The sequence below is a fragment of the Felis catus genome, chromosome A3 (assembly GCF_018350175.1).
Source record: "Felis catus isolate Fca126 chromosome A3, F.catus_Fca126_mat1.0, whole genome shotgun sequence".
Lineage (NCBI taxonomy): Eukaryota > Metazoa > Chordata > Mammalia > Carnivora > Felidae > Felis > Felis catus.
This window is the reverse complement of record NC_058370.1, coordinates 20,063,735-20,082,953: the sequence shown is the minus strand read 5'-3', so window position 1 is coordinate 20,082,953 and position 19,219 is coordinate 20,063,735.

The window sequence follows — 19,219 nt, the reverse complement described above, 5'->3', positions numbered from 1 at the left end:
GAAGGGGAAATACTATTTCTTGCACTTTTCGTTGGCGAAGAAATTGATGCTATCTGCCTCCCATTGTTCTACCCACCATCCGGTTTGGACCTGATTGAGGGCAGGAATGAAGGTGTGCATCCAGTTGTGTCCCATGTCCTTTGAACAACTCTATCTTTGCAGAGAGATACCATTTCAGAGACTGTTCCCATTGAGTTTGAATGCTGGTAGCAAACTCAGTGCATTACCCAAATGAGAGTCACTGAATGTATTACTAAAAAGAAAATTTCAGTGGGTGGGTGGGTGGGTGGGGGAGAGTCCTCAATGTCTTGATTAAGCATTCAGATGGCTAGAGACGTGAAGGATAGAAAGTCAGCAGAACAAGAAATAAGCTCGAGGAAACTGTTCCCCACTAGCGATGATGGTTTTGCCACATCCGATGGGTAATACCTATACATGATGGTTGAACGGTCCTATCACTGGCATACAGTAGGTGCTCAATACATATCTGTGAGGGTCAGCACCATATTCCTGGTACACCTGCTCTTCTAGGTAACTGGATCTAAAGAAGAAGTAAACTGCATCTAGCCTAGAGCTAAAGAGCAGTAAACTGCAGTATTTAGATTGGGGGGGGGGGTCTTTTAAAAACGAATTTATTCTGATTATAGATTAAAAAATTACCAAAGATAGTACAGAGTTCCCATATACGTCTCACTCAGTTTCATTTTCCCCTAAAGTTACCATCATATATTATTGTGATATATTTGTCAAAACTAAGAAACCGACATTGGCACTTAATTGTCGCTTTATTTGGATTTCACATTTCCCCCGATTACTGTCCTTTGTTCTTGTTCTTGTTTGGGGACCAACTGCAACATACTATACTTATTTCATCCTTAGTCCACCCTAGTCTGTGACAGTTTCTTAGTCTTCCCTTGTTTTTCATGATCTTGACTATTTTGAAGGATCATGGGCTTTTATAGAAAGTGCCTCAATTTGAGTTTGTCTAATTCTCCTCATGGTTATGGATTTTTGGCAAGGATCCCACAGGGGCACATGATCTCCACATGACATGACTGGTGATGTTCACCTTCATCACATGGTTAAGGTCATGCCAGATGTCTCCACCAAAAATCACTATTTTTCTACTTTATGGGAGGAATTATAGTTGTGATTTATTATAATTCCATTTCTCAAAGCTTTGTGTGTAAGTCAGGAAATGGTTTTTTATTGTGAAATGAAAGAACAGTGGTTCAGTCAGTGACAGAAAGATCTTGCTGGAATCCCGGAGAAAGTTTAATCAGTAATGGACTTGTAACAATATAACCCAACCCTGGCAGAGCTTGAAGGAAATGAGGGTTGGAGCTACAGGGCTGATCCACTCAGCTCTTCTCTGAGCTCATTCCACAGGCAGAGGGTCTGAGCCCTGTCTCCTGTTGTGTGGACCTTGGGCAGCAGGGACCTGGTCTGTCTTGCCATTTGCTCTTCCTGACGGTCTGAACTTATCCTAAGACTCCCCTTCTGCACACGAGTCCCCACCGCATATGTCCCGGCCTCTGGCATGCTTGCTGGAGTCAGTTACTGTCACTTACTGCTGTGTCTAATCCCTCAGCTCAGTGAAGGGCGGAAGTGGAGAGGGGGCTTATCAGATGCTGAGATTGTGGAAAGGAGAGGAAAACAGCCCTCTTTTAGGTCTGGTCTCTGGGTGAGGGACCAAAACACTTTAAGAGTGGAAATGAGAACTTCTGTTGGCATAGCTCCTGTATTTCATGATGCTCCAGAAGAATCCGTCTCCTAACCTTTCCTGAATTATTGCGTAAAATGTTTGCTTCTATTAACTCCAGTGTTGTGAAACTACTGGAGTTGAGCACGGAGGTTTTAGGAGTTAAAATGAATCCCTCTATCCATTTTAAATAATATACCTTACTTTTAAGGAAAAAAAATCTAACAACAGCAGGGGTCTGTTTCTGCTGGATTCTGTGAAGTTCAGACACTTTGGGTCTGTCTATCCAACTGTGGGAGTAAGTGCATCAAGGCTTTCTTCGTATTAGGGGTCAATTTTCATCCTAGGTTTGGAGAAGGGGTGCTTAGTCTATGGAAGATTTGTCAAGGAGATAAAATTAGGGAAAAGAATTTCAGCAGCTAATGATTTTGCAGTTTCAAAAATCAATAAATTATATAAAGCTGTATAACTTTGTCATGATTTGGAGATGAAGTTGATGAAGGAGCAAACACATAGCGACAGATTCAAGAGGGAAAATGAGAGTTTTGAGGGCGGAATCAGGATATCTGATTGGAATCATCAGATTAACAGGAGGGAAAAAGGAAAGAGAGGGAAAGTAATAATTTTAAAAGAAACACAAGATAATTTCTTAGAGTTAAAGGAAGACAAATTTGCAGTTTTAATGTTCTCACTGGGTCTCAAGAAAAAAATTACTGAAAAGAAATCGAAGCCTTTAAAACTCCTAATTTCTAAGCCACATATAAATCCTGAACATTTCCAGTTATAAATAGCTGATTATTTTTACATAGCAGAGTAAACCTGCCTGATATTAGATTTCCCTTTAACATGGGAACCTATTCTGCAACACCACAGACTCTTAAGAGGAGTAGCTACAATGTCTATATCGTACATGTGAGAAAATATCATACATGCGTTGGCAAAAAACTGAATCAGGAAAGGTCTCTGAGAGTGCAATCTGTGTCCATTGATAACTGTGCCCTCTGAATGTCAGTACAGTAAAATCAGAGGTTTCATTCAACATATTGGAACATATAAAAGGGAAAGAAACAGTGACGGGCAATGACTAAATATTTAGCAGGAAAAGATAGATGAAAAAGTATATGGATATGATATATATGTTTTATATAAATACGGTCTAGTGGGTGATTGGATGATGATAATGCTGCTATGAATTTGTAGTTTAGGTGCTAAGCTAAGTAGTTAGTACTTAGGTACTAAGTAAGGTGCCTTGGAAAAGAGGACACGAGCAGCAACGGAAGACCTTTTAATAGACTGTCCCCCCGAAACCAAAACCCAACTCCCAGCCAAATGAAGTAGTGGGGGGAGGCGAACGAAGGGAGTAGCAAAGAGCAGATAATTAAAGTTTAGTTTAAAAAATGATACAATTCCACCATAATAGGAGAAGTGAGGTCCAAACAATTCAACTGTTGTAAAATGCAGACGATTGGTATTATGAATTTGATGAAACGTATCATACAATGGTATCTGCAGGTCTGTATTGCCAAAAATCATAAAAGTGAAGATGGTGAGAAGTACAGTGTATCCAACTGAAAGGTGCCTGCATTGAGAACGTCCCAAATGGTCGCAAGGTCCTTATGTTCCAACCACAACCCACCCTGTTAAAGTGTAAGAACTTTAACCCGCCCCTGCCAGGGAGCCGGAGCTAGACAGAGGCCAGGAACCACTCACTCATAGCTCATCTCCATATTCGTCATTAGCAGGGTTCACTGCAATCCCAAAGGTTCATAGCAAGGTGAAAAGTGACACTGTCTAGAGCATTCCTGTCCATGGTGGGGGGGGGGGGAGTAGATATGTGACATATCAGTGGGAGAAATACAGGCTTCACTGTGACGATTAGAGGGGGAGAATCATTAACAGACTTAAAAATATAATAGAGCTTCTAAATTACAAAGAGAGAATGGAGAAAAACGTAATTATTGCGTGTTATGAGACAAATATGAATATACCTAAGGGTTAGAGAAAACACTGATGTCAGGACAAAGAAATCAAGGTCATATGCATTCAACAGGATATTAGATAATAATAAAATGTAACAACCCACAAAAGAGACCTACAGAGGATGTACATTCTTATATAGCAAAAAACATTGCAGCAAAATGTAAACTTTGGGTTAGAACACTCAAAACATGGTCATTTGTTAAAATAAATTTGGAAAATTTCTGTGTAACTGCTTTGGAATATAAAAATCCATGTGGGTAAAAACAGACTATTTGAGAAATACAATCAATAGTACAATTTAATATATTTATATAATAGAATGTGTTATCTTAACCAAATATAAAAAATGTCCTTTTTATGCCCTTGGAATACTTCAAGAAAAAGAATTAATATACCTAGTCACATACAAAAAAAGTTAATAAATCTCCAAAGGACAGATTGTATAGGCCCTGATTTCTGATACCTTCCTCCCAGTCCCTCGAAAAATGGAAATCAGTAACAAATGATGTTTACCCCTGAAATATACACCTAGCTCGTTTCTACTTAAAAAACATTTTCAAACTACAACAGATTAAAGGGGGGGAATGTAAATCACAAATTATTTTTACAAAATTGAACGAGGATGAGGAAAAAAAACCCCTCAAAATAAAACCTGTGGGTCACAGCTAAAGCTAGATTTTTTTCCCCCCAGAGGAAAACACATAGCCTGAACTAAACTTTTAAAATTATTATTAAAACAGGGAGCCTGAGGGGCGCCTGGGTGGCTCAGTTGGTTAAGCATCCGACTTCGGCTCAGGTCACGATCTCACTGTCCATGAGTTCAAGCCCCGCGTTGGGCTCTGTGCTGACTGCTCAGAGCCCGGAGCCTGTTTCGGATTCTGTGTCTTGCTCTCTCTCTCTGACCCTCCCCCGTTCATGCTCTGTCTCTCTCTATCTCAAAAATAAATAAACGTTAAAAAAAAAAATTAAAAAAAAAAAACCAGGGAGCCTGAAAGCAAAACAAACTTTGATTTCAACTGCATGCAGTAAAAAAAGAGCAAAGGGGAGTCTGCATTAAGTGTTACCAAAAAGTCAATGTGAAGACTTAGAGAATGATTTGTGATGGTCAAGTGGATAAAGTGGTCAGGAAAGTCCTGTCCGATGAGCTGACCTCGCACAGATAACTCAGGAAAGTAGAAAGTTTATCATGTGAAGATTTGTTAGGATCCACCGACGTGAACCCAGATATGTAGAGGGACTTGTCTTCCAAGTACCAGTGGTTACTGATTTGGGGTTCACGTTGAGGTGGCCAAGAAGGCTCGTGGAGACAACTGGAAGAAACGAAATAACTTTCTTCCTTATTTTTCAACAGTGAAACTAGCTTCGCGGTTTCTTCTGATTCTGTAAATACGTGTTACAGTAAAAATAAAGTGAAAATAAAAATAAATGTAATGGTTCCTTGAACTCCTGCTGTACGAAGGTAACCAAAATCAGTGTTACTGATCATCTGTTCATGAACCTCTTTATATATGTGTATATACGTATATACAAATATTAAGTTGCTTCTTATTTAGCTGTTTTAACACAGATTTCAGTTTTGATGTGCGCCTCCTGCTTTTCTTTTCCTGTTCCCCCGTCCTGCCCCAGAGAGCTAATAATGGAGTTTACATATCATACTTCCCGTAGCCTACTCAACGATCACACATCCAGTGCCTACAGTTGTGGCTTTAACTGTTGATACAGAGTTAAGTACCAATACAGATATAAATAGCAAAGGTTTTGCTATTATTTTAAAAAATGACCGTAGTCCGTAAGGCTTCTCAACATCTTGATTTTCTCCCTCACATAGATTATGGTAATCCTTTTGAATCACTTGGTCTGAATCTAAGGCATTATTGTAGGGATAACATAATATTCCCTATTGTGAATGTACCATAATCTCTTCATCCGAATAGTATTGACTCCCTCACCTCCATTTTTTGTTAAGGTTAAAAATCCTGCAATAAATATTTATTTTCCATGTATGGGTCCTTACATGTTGGTATTTTTATTTCTATAAATTGGATTCTCAGGAGTGGGATTGTTGGACCAACAGATATGTATACTTTTAATTTTTAAAGATCCTTGGATTTCACTGTCCAAAAAAAGCTATACTCCTGATTCACACTGACATCAACAATATATGAACTCCACATAGTCTATAACCCTATTCACAATAAACATTTGTCTCTCATCTGATGGGTATATAGAGGACCACCTTGTTAATTTTTTTTGCATGGTCCTGATAGATTGAGTACCCATTCTTTGATTTCCATTGGCCATTTGTTTGCAATTGTCTTTTCATATATTTTGTCCATTTTTTCCAGCTTATTTGTATATATTTTTATTTTCAACTTGTATATTTTTAATATATTCTAACCCTTAATCTAGCATGTGTAGAATTTATTATTTTTTATTTGCTTTAGTATTGATTTAAAAATATTTTAAAAGATCTACTATTTATACAGTCAAATGTCTGCCTTTTCTTTAATGCTTTTGGGTTTTGTTTTAGTTATAAAGGTTTCTCAAACCCTAAGGTTTTAACATACTGTCTCCTAACTTTTCATAACATTTAAAAATATTTGTTTTTATCCCAACTAGAGTTTTTTTACATGTAACATGAAGTGAATACCTTTTTCTTTATGATGGAGAACCAGTCGGGCTGGCGTCATTTATTATGTTTCCACTGGATTGAAATACTATTTTAATTTATTAAGTGGTCATACGTACTGGAATTGTTTTGGGCACTCTAGTCTGTTTCTCTGATCCCCCTTGGCCTATGTCAGTATCAAACTGATTTTATTACAGTCACGTTATTGTACATTTCAATCTCTGGTGAGACAATTCCTTCTTCACTGTTCTGAACCCAAACCTGAGAGTCAGTGTTTCCCCTCATCCTGATTTTACATCCTTCAGCTTTTCTTGGGGTTTTGTGAGCCACCAGTCGCTTCCACAAAATCAGTTTTGCTTGCAACCCGGAAGTGGTCTATGTATTCCTCGCTGAACCCAGTGGACGCAATAGGAATACAGTAAGATAGCTGACCATTCAGTTAATATAAAAGCTGGCATCCTTACAGCCGGCAAGAGATATTTACAATAATTCGTTGTTAAGGACTTCTTTTTCAATAGCAATAAACAATAGAAGATGTCTAAGAATTTATAAAAAAAAACCGTGAAAGACAATTATGGCAGATTTTTTCTTAAATAACCCTCATGGAAAACTTGATATAGTAAAATGGACATAGACTGTGCAGAATACAGCCACAGACTTGGACAATGAGCTCAGTCAATTAAATAACCTACATAATAGCTAGTGTTCTGGTTTGTTATAAAGGATATTACCAAGAATACAGATGAGCAACCTGATCAAGAAGAACACAGGGTGAGGTCCAGAAGGGTCCTGAGTACAGGAGCTTCTGTCCCTGTGAACTTGAGGTGCACCACCCTCTTGGCACGTGGATGCGTTCACCAACCCTGAAGCTCTCCAAGGCCCATAGTTATGTGATTTTTACGGAGGCCTCATTACATAGGCATAACTAATTAGAAGTTCAATCTCCCTCCCAAAGAATAGAGAGTAGGGGCGCCTGCATGGCTCAGTCGGTTGAGCATCCGACTTCGGCTCAGGTCATGATCTTGCAGTGTGAGTTCGAGCCCCACGTCGGGCTCTGTGCCAACAGCTCAGAGCCTGGAGCCTGCTTCGGATTCTGTGTCTCCCTGTCCCTCTGCCCCTCCCCGGCTCATGCTCTGTCTCTCTCTGTCAAAAATAAAAATAAACATTTAAAAAAAAATTTAAAGAATAGAGAGTAGGGCTGAAAATTCCAAGTCTCTAACCATGCTTGGTCTTTCTGGTGACCAGCTCCCATCCAGAAGCCCACCATGAGTCACCTCATTAGAACAAAAGACCCTCTTAGCATCCAGGAAATTGCAAGGGATTTGGGAGCTCTGTCAGGAACAGGGTCAAAAACCAAATATTAGAACAAAAGATGCTCCTAGAACTCCTATCATTCCAGATATTACCAGGGTTTTTAAGGGCTATGCTTCAACAACCAGGGGCAGAGACCAAATATGTATTTCTTACTATGTCACAGTTAGCCAGGGTATAATGAACATGACAACCATCACTCAAAAACATCTCAAGCCGGATGTGATGGGTCATTTAATTTGGATATTTCACTATAACCTTATTTCAAAAGTGAGAAAAAAGTCTGCATAGTTCCTTAGAGGTGACTGGAGTACATCACAAGGAAGTGATTTCACGTAGAGGGCGAGAACGTATTTTCTTTAATCAGATCTTTTGGATTTATATCCCATTTGTGTCTCTTTCTCAAGATGACCCTGACCAAGTTAGTTGACCTCTTTAAAGCTCAATTTTTACATCTTTAAAATGGAGAAATAAATCTTACCCGCTATTTGAGGGAAATAAATTGCTTAATGGAGTGACTGATGTGGAGCAAGGACATGACGAATATCAGCTAGTAACACCCATCTCTCTTACATGGTGCCAAACCAAAGGAAAGTGCAAAAGCTTCACATTAGTCACGCTTTTTGACAAGGATGCAAGTTACCATCTTGTTCTTCGCTGGGGTCACAGAACCTGGTTTCCAGAAGCAACTGCAAGGTGTCCGCAATGATGGGGGCAGACTTGTGGTCCCATCAACACAAGCTCACAGCTCGGGACGTTTATGGCCGCAGCATGCAGGTCTCATCTTTCTGCCTCAGTCTTCTTCCCGGGTGAGAGGAGATCCTCTACTCCCAGGATCAGACCACCAGTCCGTGGACTTTCTCCCGCTGCACTGCCCTTTTATCTTTGCAGTATGGCAAATGAGATGCTGTGAACTACAGGGCCACTTTGTCACAAAAGACAAATCTACGGTAGATTCCTGCCCTGGTCCTGCCCTGGCCCCAACACAGCGGCAACTGCTCCAGTGGAGAAGGTGTTGGGAGGTGCCTCATTAATTTTCCATTTTTAGGGAGCCTCTGCCCTGGCACCAGCTGGAGATGAAGATGGGGAGGTCCATGGTGTGTGGGAAGAAGATGCAAATTGCCAAACTGGCTGCCACCCGGACTGGAGGCTGGGGCTGGAGGCGGAGCAGGGGGAAGGGAGGAAGGATCTTAGCTGTGGATGAAACGGTTCTGTCTCTGCCCTGAGGGTGTGGCCCATCAGGGTGTTCTGAGCAAGGGCAGTGGAGGCAGGAGAACCTTGCTGGGGGGAAGGGTAGTCAGGACAGTCTCTGAGCCGCCACACACTTCCATCTCCCTGATTAATTCGGACCTCCCTGCTCATGTTCTGTGTAGTCTCCTTCTCCCCATCTTTGTCCTGCACTCAGCCCTCTGCTTCCAATATAGTCCGTTTCTTCTCTGTCTCCATCATTAATGGGATTCCTACCTCTCCTGGGGACGCACTCTCCCATGGCCCAGTCCCAGGATGCCCTTCAAAATGAAATTCTGAAGGCTTCCCAAAGTTTATGTGCTTTCTGAAGACTTTTCCTATTGTCCTAAAAGGTTGTAATCTTACCTTACTCAGAATTTGCACAGAACCACTCTCATTACATTTGAGAGTGTGATATATTTGTCTGCATTGCATGGAAGGAAGTTCCTGAGGGGAGACCCCGAGACTTAATTATTTGTGTATCTCTAGCACTGCAAAGAGAAGACTAAACACACATAAGTTTACCTGAATAACAAGACTTACAGGTAAAATGAAAAAAAGAAAAATACTGACACTATCGAGTGTTGGCAATTTTACAGGTTAACTGAACTTTTATGAATTGCTAGTGGAAACACAAAATAATACAGCCATTTTGGAAAATAGACAGTTTCTTATGAAGTTAAATACATACATATATACACACACATATATATATGTATATATATATAAAATGACAGCAATTTCTCTCATAGGTATTTACCCAAGAGAAATGAAACTTTACAAAAACAAAAACAAAACCAAACAGCTATGGTGAACAGTGGTTTTATTCATAATCATCAGAAACTAGAAAGAACCCAAATGCCTTTGAACTGCAGAACAGATAAACTGTGGTATATCCATCTACTGGCATACTATTCAGTATTAAAAAAGAAGGGGCGCCTGGGTGGCACAGTCGGTTAAGCGTCTGACTTCAGCCAGGTCACGATCTCGTGGTCCGTGAGTTCGAGCCCCGCGTCAGGCTCTGGGCTGATGGCTCAGAGCCTGGAGCCTGTTTCCGATTCTGTGTCTCCCTCTCTCTCTGCCCCTCCCCCGTTCATGCTCTGTCTCTCTCTGTCCCAAAAATAAATAAAAGTTGAAAAAAAAATTAAAAAAAAAAAAAAAAAGAAGCCAACCACTAATACAAACAGCTTCATGCTATACGGTTTTGTGTAGAAGATGCGATGGATTGAAGGGTGTCCCCCAATTGCAAATACTGAAACTTAATCCCCAATGTTACAGTATTTGGAGGCAAGGCCTTTGGGACGTGATTAGGCCATTATGATGAAACCCTCAGAAAGGGGACTAGCGCCTTTCTATGAGAAACCCCCCCCCCCGAGCTCCTTTACCCCCTTCCTCCGCATGAAGACACAATGAGAGTTGGCCATCTGTGAACCAGAAAGCGGGAGCTCACCAGACAATGAATGTGCCAGCACTTTCATCTTGGATCCCCCGGCCCCCCAAATTTTGAGAAATAAATTCATTTTTTATAAGCCATGCAGTCTATGGTATTTTTGCTATAGTAGGCTGAATGGACCAAGGCAAATGATATTCTGGGAAAGACAAATACTACAGGAACGGAAAACAGAGCAGACCCTGGAGTTGGAGGTGGGTGGAACGTTTGTGGAGGTTGTTAATGTTCTGTATCTTGATTTTGGTGGTAGTTAGATATCACTCATTTTTCAAAACTCCCAGAACTGTATAACCAGAAACAGTTATTTTTACCATATGGAACACCAGACTTTAATTTCAAAACTGTAAAGAAAGGACATTTTGGAAATAGTGCAACCTCTCTCTCATCACCAGTGGTCCATAGAGAGGGAATGAGCATTCCCTACACCAAGCTGGCTTCCAGAGCATCCAGATTTTTTAAATTTTTTTTTTAGTTTTTAAAATTTTATTTATTTTGAGAGAGACAGAGACAGCACAAGTGGGGGGAGGGGCAGAGAGAAAGGGAGAGAGAGATTCCCAAACAGGCTCCAGGACACAAGCGCAGAGCCCAACAAGAGGCTCAAACCCACAACACGAAGAGATTATGACCTGAGTTGAAACCAAGAGTCAGACACTTAACCGACTGAGCCACCCAGGCGTCCCAAAGCTCCCACTTTAACCAGAGGTCACTGAGCAGGTGAAACCAGGGAGCGACTACCACAGTCTACACCAGCATGCAAAATTTGAGGTGGTAATGACTTAAATTATCTTACAGATGTGAAAGAAGCCAAAGTGAGTTGTCCAGAGTTGTCAAACAATTTTATGTCAAGAACATGAATGCAAACATTTGACTGACATAAATTTTATTGAGCTTTTTCGCATTAACCCAACCCAATGGACCAATGGATAGAATTCAATAAATATAATGTCTGTCAAAAGACTGACATATTTAATTTTAAAATAGCTAATCATTCTTTCCTTTGGACTCTCACAGCCCCCACGTATACCCCTTGATTGCTGTATTTATCAAAATGTATTTTAATTATTTGTTTGCTGCTCAGTCTTCCCCACTAGGAATTTGGGTTCCTTCAGGTCAGGGATTTTACCTTACTGATTTTTTTAATTAAAAAAATGTATTTGAGTACAGTTGACACACAATGTTAGGTTAACTTACTGACTTTTGTATAGCAGGTACATAGTAAAGTTAAGTGCTCAACACATTTCTTTGGAAAGAATGAAAGAGAACTCATAATTTCTACCACCGGCTGCCATCTTGTCCACTACTTCTCCATAACTCACCCCCTTCCATACATCTCTAACTTCCACAGACCCTCTCATGCCTGCAGCAATAACTCTCCTGCTGCCCACTCCTGACCCTCTAACATTCTACATCCATACACCAGGAGTGATCTTTCTGAAACACTAATTAGATCTCGCCACTCCCAGGCTTATATATGTTAATGGTTGCCAATCAGGCGTAGAACAAAAGCCAGATTCCTTAGTTGAGCTTTAAACACGTAACAATTTCTGCTCCTTTCTGCCTCTGATGTCACGACTAACCACTCTCTTTGCCCAATATGCCGCAGACCATCAGTTTTCTTTCAATGCTGCAAATGTGGATGGTAGTGCCTTTCTCAGAGCCTTTGTGCGGACGGCTCTCTGGCTTATAGCTTTTACTCTACTTTTCTCATTTCTGGTTCTTCTCATCATGCAGAGCTTTGCTTCAATATCTCCTCCTCTGAGAGATCTTTCCTAACCACACAGCCTAACCTTACTTTTGATCACGTGACCCAGCTTAATTTCTCTGTATAGCACTCGTACCAATGGGATGCTTGTACTGTCCATTACATATTTGATAATAATTCTGCCTCCCCTCCTGTAATGTATGCTCTGAAGGAGCAGGACTCTACATCAACGCTGGTCTCTCCCCCATTGTCTACACATAATAAATGTTTAATGAACACTCGTTGGGGGGTGGAAGAATGGATAGACAGATGGATTCATGAATGGATGCCATCTTTCACTGAAGTACCATAGCCTCCATTATCTTCTAATAGAACATCCACACCAACCTGATCCATACAGGTTTTCCCTACGCTGTACCATACTGAAATGTGTGCCGGAAAACCACACTGAGGCCTCTCTATATGATGTACATTGTTTGATCAGGTTAACAGGAAGGAGGGGGAAAGGAATCAGACACAGCCTTCAGAAGGGTGGGGAGAAAATCTGTTTTAAAAAATGGTAGGGGCAGGGGCACCTGGATCACTCAGTTGGCTAAGCATCTGGCTCTTGATTTTGGCTCAAGTCATGATCTTATGGTTTGTTCATCCGAGCCCCAAGTCAGGCTCTGTGCTGACAATGCAGAGCCTGCTTGGGATCCCTTCTCTCTCTCCCTCTCTCTATGCCCCTCCCTGCTATCTCTCACACTCTCTCAAAATAAATGAATAAGCTTTAAAAAAATTGAATAAAATAAAAGGTAGGTACAAATACAGAATGTTACAGACTTTATAATTGTTACGGCTATCCCTGATTTATACAGTTCTTAATTCCCTCTTAGATGGTAATTGGAGGCAACTGTTTTTCCTTTATCCTTGTGAGACTAATTCTCACCCATCTTTCCAGCCTGTCTAGGCCATAGTATCCATTACTGAAGTTATAACATGCAATTTCCTTCACTGATGGCTCCACATCCTCCCTCTCTTGTTTGTTTGTTTGTTTGTTTGTTTGTTTGTTTGTTTGTTTGTTTCCCAGAGCCTGGCGATGGCAGGGTGGGGGTACGATGGGAACACACTTTGCCTCATCCACTGGCAGCTGGAGTGAAATTCTAGTAGTCACTCCAAATCTGTAGCTGGTACACATCCAGCGGCAGAGCCTTGCAGGAAGTAAACAAGATCCACCCACTTCTACTTCCCTCTGCTCTACATCTGGGGACTCAGAGCCACCCCAGACTCCAAAACACCCTCATCCTACACAGTGGGTCAATGGAAGAAAAAAAAAAACACACTGCTACAAAGGAGAATGTGTTTGCTGCAAACAAAGAAAAAAAAAAAAAACGATTGAGGCCAAGGTAGCAACTTTTCATGTTAGTTCAAGAAATCTGTCAAGAAATCTGTCTAATTCTAAAGAGCCCTTGGGAGACACCAGGATCTTCCTCAAGGGAAAAGATAGCAAATTATAGTGTTTTGATTCACACCCATGAATGATGTCTCTGCGACTGTTTGGATTAATTCTGAAATACAAGGAATCATAGTAGGAGACTGAATTTTCCTAAAACAATTCCCTGCTGGGTTGGTTCAGCTAGCTCCACCCTAGCCCCTCCATACACCTCAGTGATGAGGACATTCAGAGTCATTTTTTTTATTATTTAAGCACTCACAGAGTCTTGGGATATCCAACTCTCAAGGCTAATGCATCTCTGGGTTTTTTTGTCCCTGCCTGAAACAAAACATAGCTCGACAACAGCATCAGAAAACAGGGGTGGGAGATACATATCGAGGATTAGAGTCCTAGCCCCAGTTGGATAAGTTTTCTGTTAACTCGTGCTTCCCAAACCACTTTAACTGAAGGTCCTCAACTCAAAGTCTGGCTGCCTTGGGCCCTTGAGTCTACCCAAGGTGAACGACTGGTCCGTCCATACCCATTGAACTGTCATCATCCCCAATGTTCCTAGAAGAAGGATAGCAAATGCATCAGCCTTTCCTCTAAGGCTGCTGCTATGCACTCAGGGGTCCTTAACTGCAGACCCCTTAGCTTGATCTCTGACTCTTTCACTCACTGTTATGAGCTCTTTTCTAGGACCAGGATAATGTGCTCTGTCATTAATTTTTTTTTAATTATGGTACAATATATACAACATAATACAGTAAAACCTTGGTTTGTGAGCATAATTCATTCCAGAAACATGCTTGTAATCCAAAGCACTTGTATATCAAAGTGAATTTCGAGAGCCATTAGCTCAGTTGTGATCATGTGATGTTTGGCATCACGTTCTACTCGTACTGCAAGACATCGCTCGTTTATCAAGTTAAAATTTATTAGAAATGTTTGCTCGTCTTGCGGAACACTTGCAGAATAAGTTACTTAAAATCCAAGGTTATACTGTATTTACCACATTAACCACGTTTAAGTACATAGTTCAGTGGTATTAAGGACACTCATATTGTGCAACCATCACCCACATCCATCTCCAGAACTATTAGAATCTTGCAAAATAGAAACACTATACCAAATAGACGGTAACTTCCCATTTTCCCCTCTCCCCAGTCTCTGAAAACCACCATTCCACTTTCTGTATAAAATTTATTTATTTTGGGGCGCCTGGGTGGCGCAGTCGGTTAAGCGTCCGACTTCAGCCAGGTCACGATCTCGCGGTCCGTGAGTTCGAGCCCCGTGTCAGGCTCTGGACTGATGGCTCGGAGCCTGGAGCCTGTTTCCGATTCTGTGTCTCCCTCTCTCTCTGCCCCTCCCCTGTTCATGCTCTGTCTCTCTCTGTCCCAAAAATAAATAAAAAACGTTGAAAAAAATTTTAAATTTATTTATTTTGAGAGAGAGTGTGTGAGTGGGGGAGATGCAGAGAGGGAGAGAGAGAAAATCCCAAGCAGGCTCCACGCTGTTGGCGCAGAGCCTAACGTGGGACTCCATCCCACAAAATGTGACGTCATGACTTGAGCAGAAATCAAGAATCAGATGCTTAACCGACTGAACCATCCAGGCACCCCTCCACTTTCTGTATAAATCTGACTACTGTAGAAACCTCACATAAGTGAAACCCTACAGTATTGGCCTTTTTGTAATTGGCTTATTTCACTCACCATAATGTACTTGAAGTTCATCCAGGCTGCAGCAAATGTCAACATTTCCTTCCTTTTTAAGACTTCCCTTACATTTTATGTCTATGCCACACTTTCTTTATCCATTCACCTATCAATGGACACTTGAGGTGCTCCCACATTTAAGCTGTTATGAATAATGCTGCTATCACGGTGGAGGTAAAGATAACTCTGAGAGCCTGCTTTAAATTCTTGGACCATATACCCAGAAGTAGAACTGTTAGATCATATGGTAATTCTATTTTTAATTTTTGGAGGAAACACCATACTGTTCTCCATCTTGCGTGCCTACAAAATGCACACGATGATTCCGACTTCTTCACATCCTCACCAACACTTATTTTGTTTTGTTTGGATGGTAGCCATCCTAGCGGCTGTGAGGTGGTACCTTGTTGTAGTTCCGATTTGTATTTCCCTAATGATTTTTGACATTAAACAAATTTTCATGTGCTTATTGGACATTTATAGATGTTTTGGAGAGAACTATCTATTCAAATCCTTTAGTCATTTAATTGGATTAGTTGTATTTTGTTGAATTTTAGGAGTTCTCTATGTATTATGGTAATTCATCCCTTATCAGATATAAGCTTCACAGATATTTTCTACCATTATGTAGGCTGCCTTTTCACTTTGTTAATTGTGTCCTCTGATGCACAAAAGTTTATTTTTGTGAAACCCAATTTGTCAATTTTTTCTTTTGTTTCCTGTGCCTTTGGTGTGTCATATCCAGTAAATCATTGTTAAATCCAGTAGTATGACGATTTTGCCCTATGTTTTCTCTGAAGAGGTTTATAGTTGTAGCTCTTTCCTTTAGGTCTTTGAATCACTGTGAATTCATTTTTGTATGTGATGTAAGAGTCCCATGAGTTCTGGTATGTTTTCTTGTTGGTCATCTCTAAGCGTTTTTAATATCCCTTGTGATTTCTTCTTTGATCCATTGGCTGTTCAAGAGTGTTAGTTTCCTCAAATTTACAAAATGGCCAGTTTTCCTTCCGTTATTGCTTTCTAACTTCATCCCACAGCGGTCAGAGAAGATACTTTGTACGACACCTAGTTTTCAAAAGGTCCTAAAACTTAACTTGTGACTTAACGTATCATCAATCATGGATAATGTCCCAAGAAGTACAATTGAGAAAAATATCCAGTGTGCTGCTGTTGGGTATCTGGTTGGTTTATTGTATTGCTCAGGTCCTCTATTTACTTACTTTTCTCCTGCCTGGCTGTTCTATCCATTATTGAGAGTCGGGTATTGGGGTCTCCAGCTATTATTGTAGAACTATTTCTCCCTTCCACTCATTCAATTTCTGGATGTCTTTTGATGGACAGTTATTAGGTGTGCAAGTGTTTATAATTTATATATCTTCTAGCTACACTGAAAATTTCGTTAATATGGTGTGTCCTTCTTGGTCTCTTTAACTTTTTTACTTGAAGTTGGTTTTGTCTAATACTGGTACGGCCACCCCTACTCTCTTTTGTTTGCTCTTTGTAAGGAATGTCTTTTCCAACCTGTCCCTTTCAACCATTTGTGTGTTTTTGGATTTAAAGGGAATCTCTTATAGACAGCACACAGTTGGATCATTTTTTTCATTCTGTGGATATTTGTCTTTTGGAGAGTTTAATCCATCTGCATTTAAATGAATAGCTGATAAGAAGGGACTTCTATAATTCTGCAATTTGTTTTTCATATACCCTATAGCATTCTGTCCCTCATTATTGATATTACTGTCTCTTTTTGCATTTAGTTCATTTTTTATAGTTAAGTGTTTTAATTCTATTCGAATTTCCTTTTGTGTATTCTATAACTATTTCTTTTGTGGTTACCATTAAGCACCCTATAGTTCTAATACTTTACTTTGAGTTTATACCAGCTTAACTTCAATAACATACCAGTGCAGCCCCTTTGCACCTCTGTCCGCATCCATCGCAGTTACTGAATTCCACAGAATTACATCTAAAGCAAAAACTAAAGAGAGGAAGATGGCTACGAGTTTCCTCCATAAGAGACAAAGCAACTCTGACTCACAGTCCCCTTATGATGGCTTTGCCAACTAAAGCTGTCCTTGTTTCAGGACTCAGGCTATAATGCACTTTTGAGAAATTATCTGATGAGAGAATGGGAAGAACTATGGCAGAATTGAGCTTTCCCAAACGGGTCATACAGAAGCTGATGTCGAAGGTCACACACCATACGCCATTTCTCCAGGCATCTCCCAAACAGCAGCATCTCCCAACCAACAACATGATGCCATGCCCATAACAAAAGTGGGTTCCTGGTATGAATAACTGGAGTTTTCACTTTCTGCCCTAGAAATGAAGTCTAGAGGTCTTAGATGCCTCCACACCAACATCTTTCCTCTCCATTAGACTAAGAAGAAGATACCATTCATTCTACTATAACTCTGGTGTCCTTCCCATGTTGTTCCTGGCACACTCCGTGCTTTAAACTGCAAGAACACGAAACATCCCCTGAGAAACCCCAGGTTAAGTTTATTTGACTTTCTTAAAAAAATGGATAAAGCTAGAAATGAAGGGGGATTGTGAACGGGCATGTCTTCCTGGCTGATTTGGGGAAGCAGGCTGTGGTGAGACCAGAGATAATCAGGGCTGGCTGCCAGTAAGAAAACAAATGTGACAGCTTTTCTTCCAGTATTCGTATGAGAATGGGCTCATCTGGTCTGGCACTGGGGCTTGGAGTCTTGCCACATTTTGCAGAAAATATAGGAAGTTTCTGGTACCTAGAAAACTCTCAAAGCTGTGTGGCTTTGGTGATTTTTCTAACCTGCTTGAGTTCACCATCTTTAAGTTGTTGGGTTTTTTTTTTTTTTTCAGGGCCAGGGAATGACCCTGAAATGAAAGTTGATTTCAGCCAAAGAGTACACATTTGATTATGATGACTGCTAGACCTCATGAAATGCAGACCGGATGGGGAGAGATCCTGGATTTAACTGGTTATGAACACCAGTCCGTACCAGGAAAGGTAACTCATCAAAGCAAGCCAGAACTCAGAGTCCCTGGGGCCAGACAAGGAACTATTGTCTCATGAAACATGTCTAAATCACTCATAATAGAGAAGGCCAAGGAGTTTGGGAATTTACCCATTCCTGAAACTTCACCCCTTCCAATGCAGTTCAACAAAACATAAGGGGGTATCTCTGGCAGGTGAAGAAAAAAAGTATTGGGGGTGTGGGGATGGGGACAATGATTATGAGAAAATTCAAGACAGAAGCAACTTGGGTACCTGATGTCTCATCAGTCTGCTCCACTTAGCAAACAATCTCCTATCTGGAAGCATCAGGGCTGCACTATCTAAATAGAAAATTGGATGGGTTATAGTCAAACAATAAGACAGAAGCAAAATGTACCAGTTCTGAAAGGGAAAAACTTCAAGCCATGTAAACAAAGGGGCCGACGTTTTGAATTTACTAAGTATAGGCTCTATGCCTAAAAGTCTTTGATGGTAGATCTCAAAAACAGGGCATTCTGAATTCTGATTACAACTATACTCTGTCATAGTAAACAGACTAAGACTAGAATCTGGAGAGGAAAGAGAAGATCAGTGGATTGGTTAGCTTTTGCTGCATAGCAGACCACCCTAAAACCTCTGTAACTGTAAACATTTATCATTTCTCATGATTTCCCGAGATTCATGACTCTCTGGTAGGGGTAGGGGAGGGCTCTTCTGGTCAGGGTTGGCTTGGCAGAGGCTGGGTGGTCTAAGATGGCCGCGCATCTAGCGGTTGGCACAAAGTCATCTGGGGCTATGGGGTTGATTTGATCACATGTCTCTCATAGCCCAACAGGCTAGCTCAGGCTCATTTATATGGCCTTGGTCACAAGGTTCTCAAGTGTGGCCAGAGAGGACCTAATGTGCATTCACTTTCCAAGCATTGCTTGGGTCACATGTCATGAAGGTAGTCCAGAGACAGTGTGGGAAGGCACTACCAAAGCCATGGACAGAGGAAGGAAGATCACGTGTGACCATTTGTACAATCGACCACAACTGTTTTCTCCCTTCCACTCATCCTGTTTCCTCTTGACAGAATCACCTCCTCCTTCCATTTACAATGACTG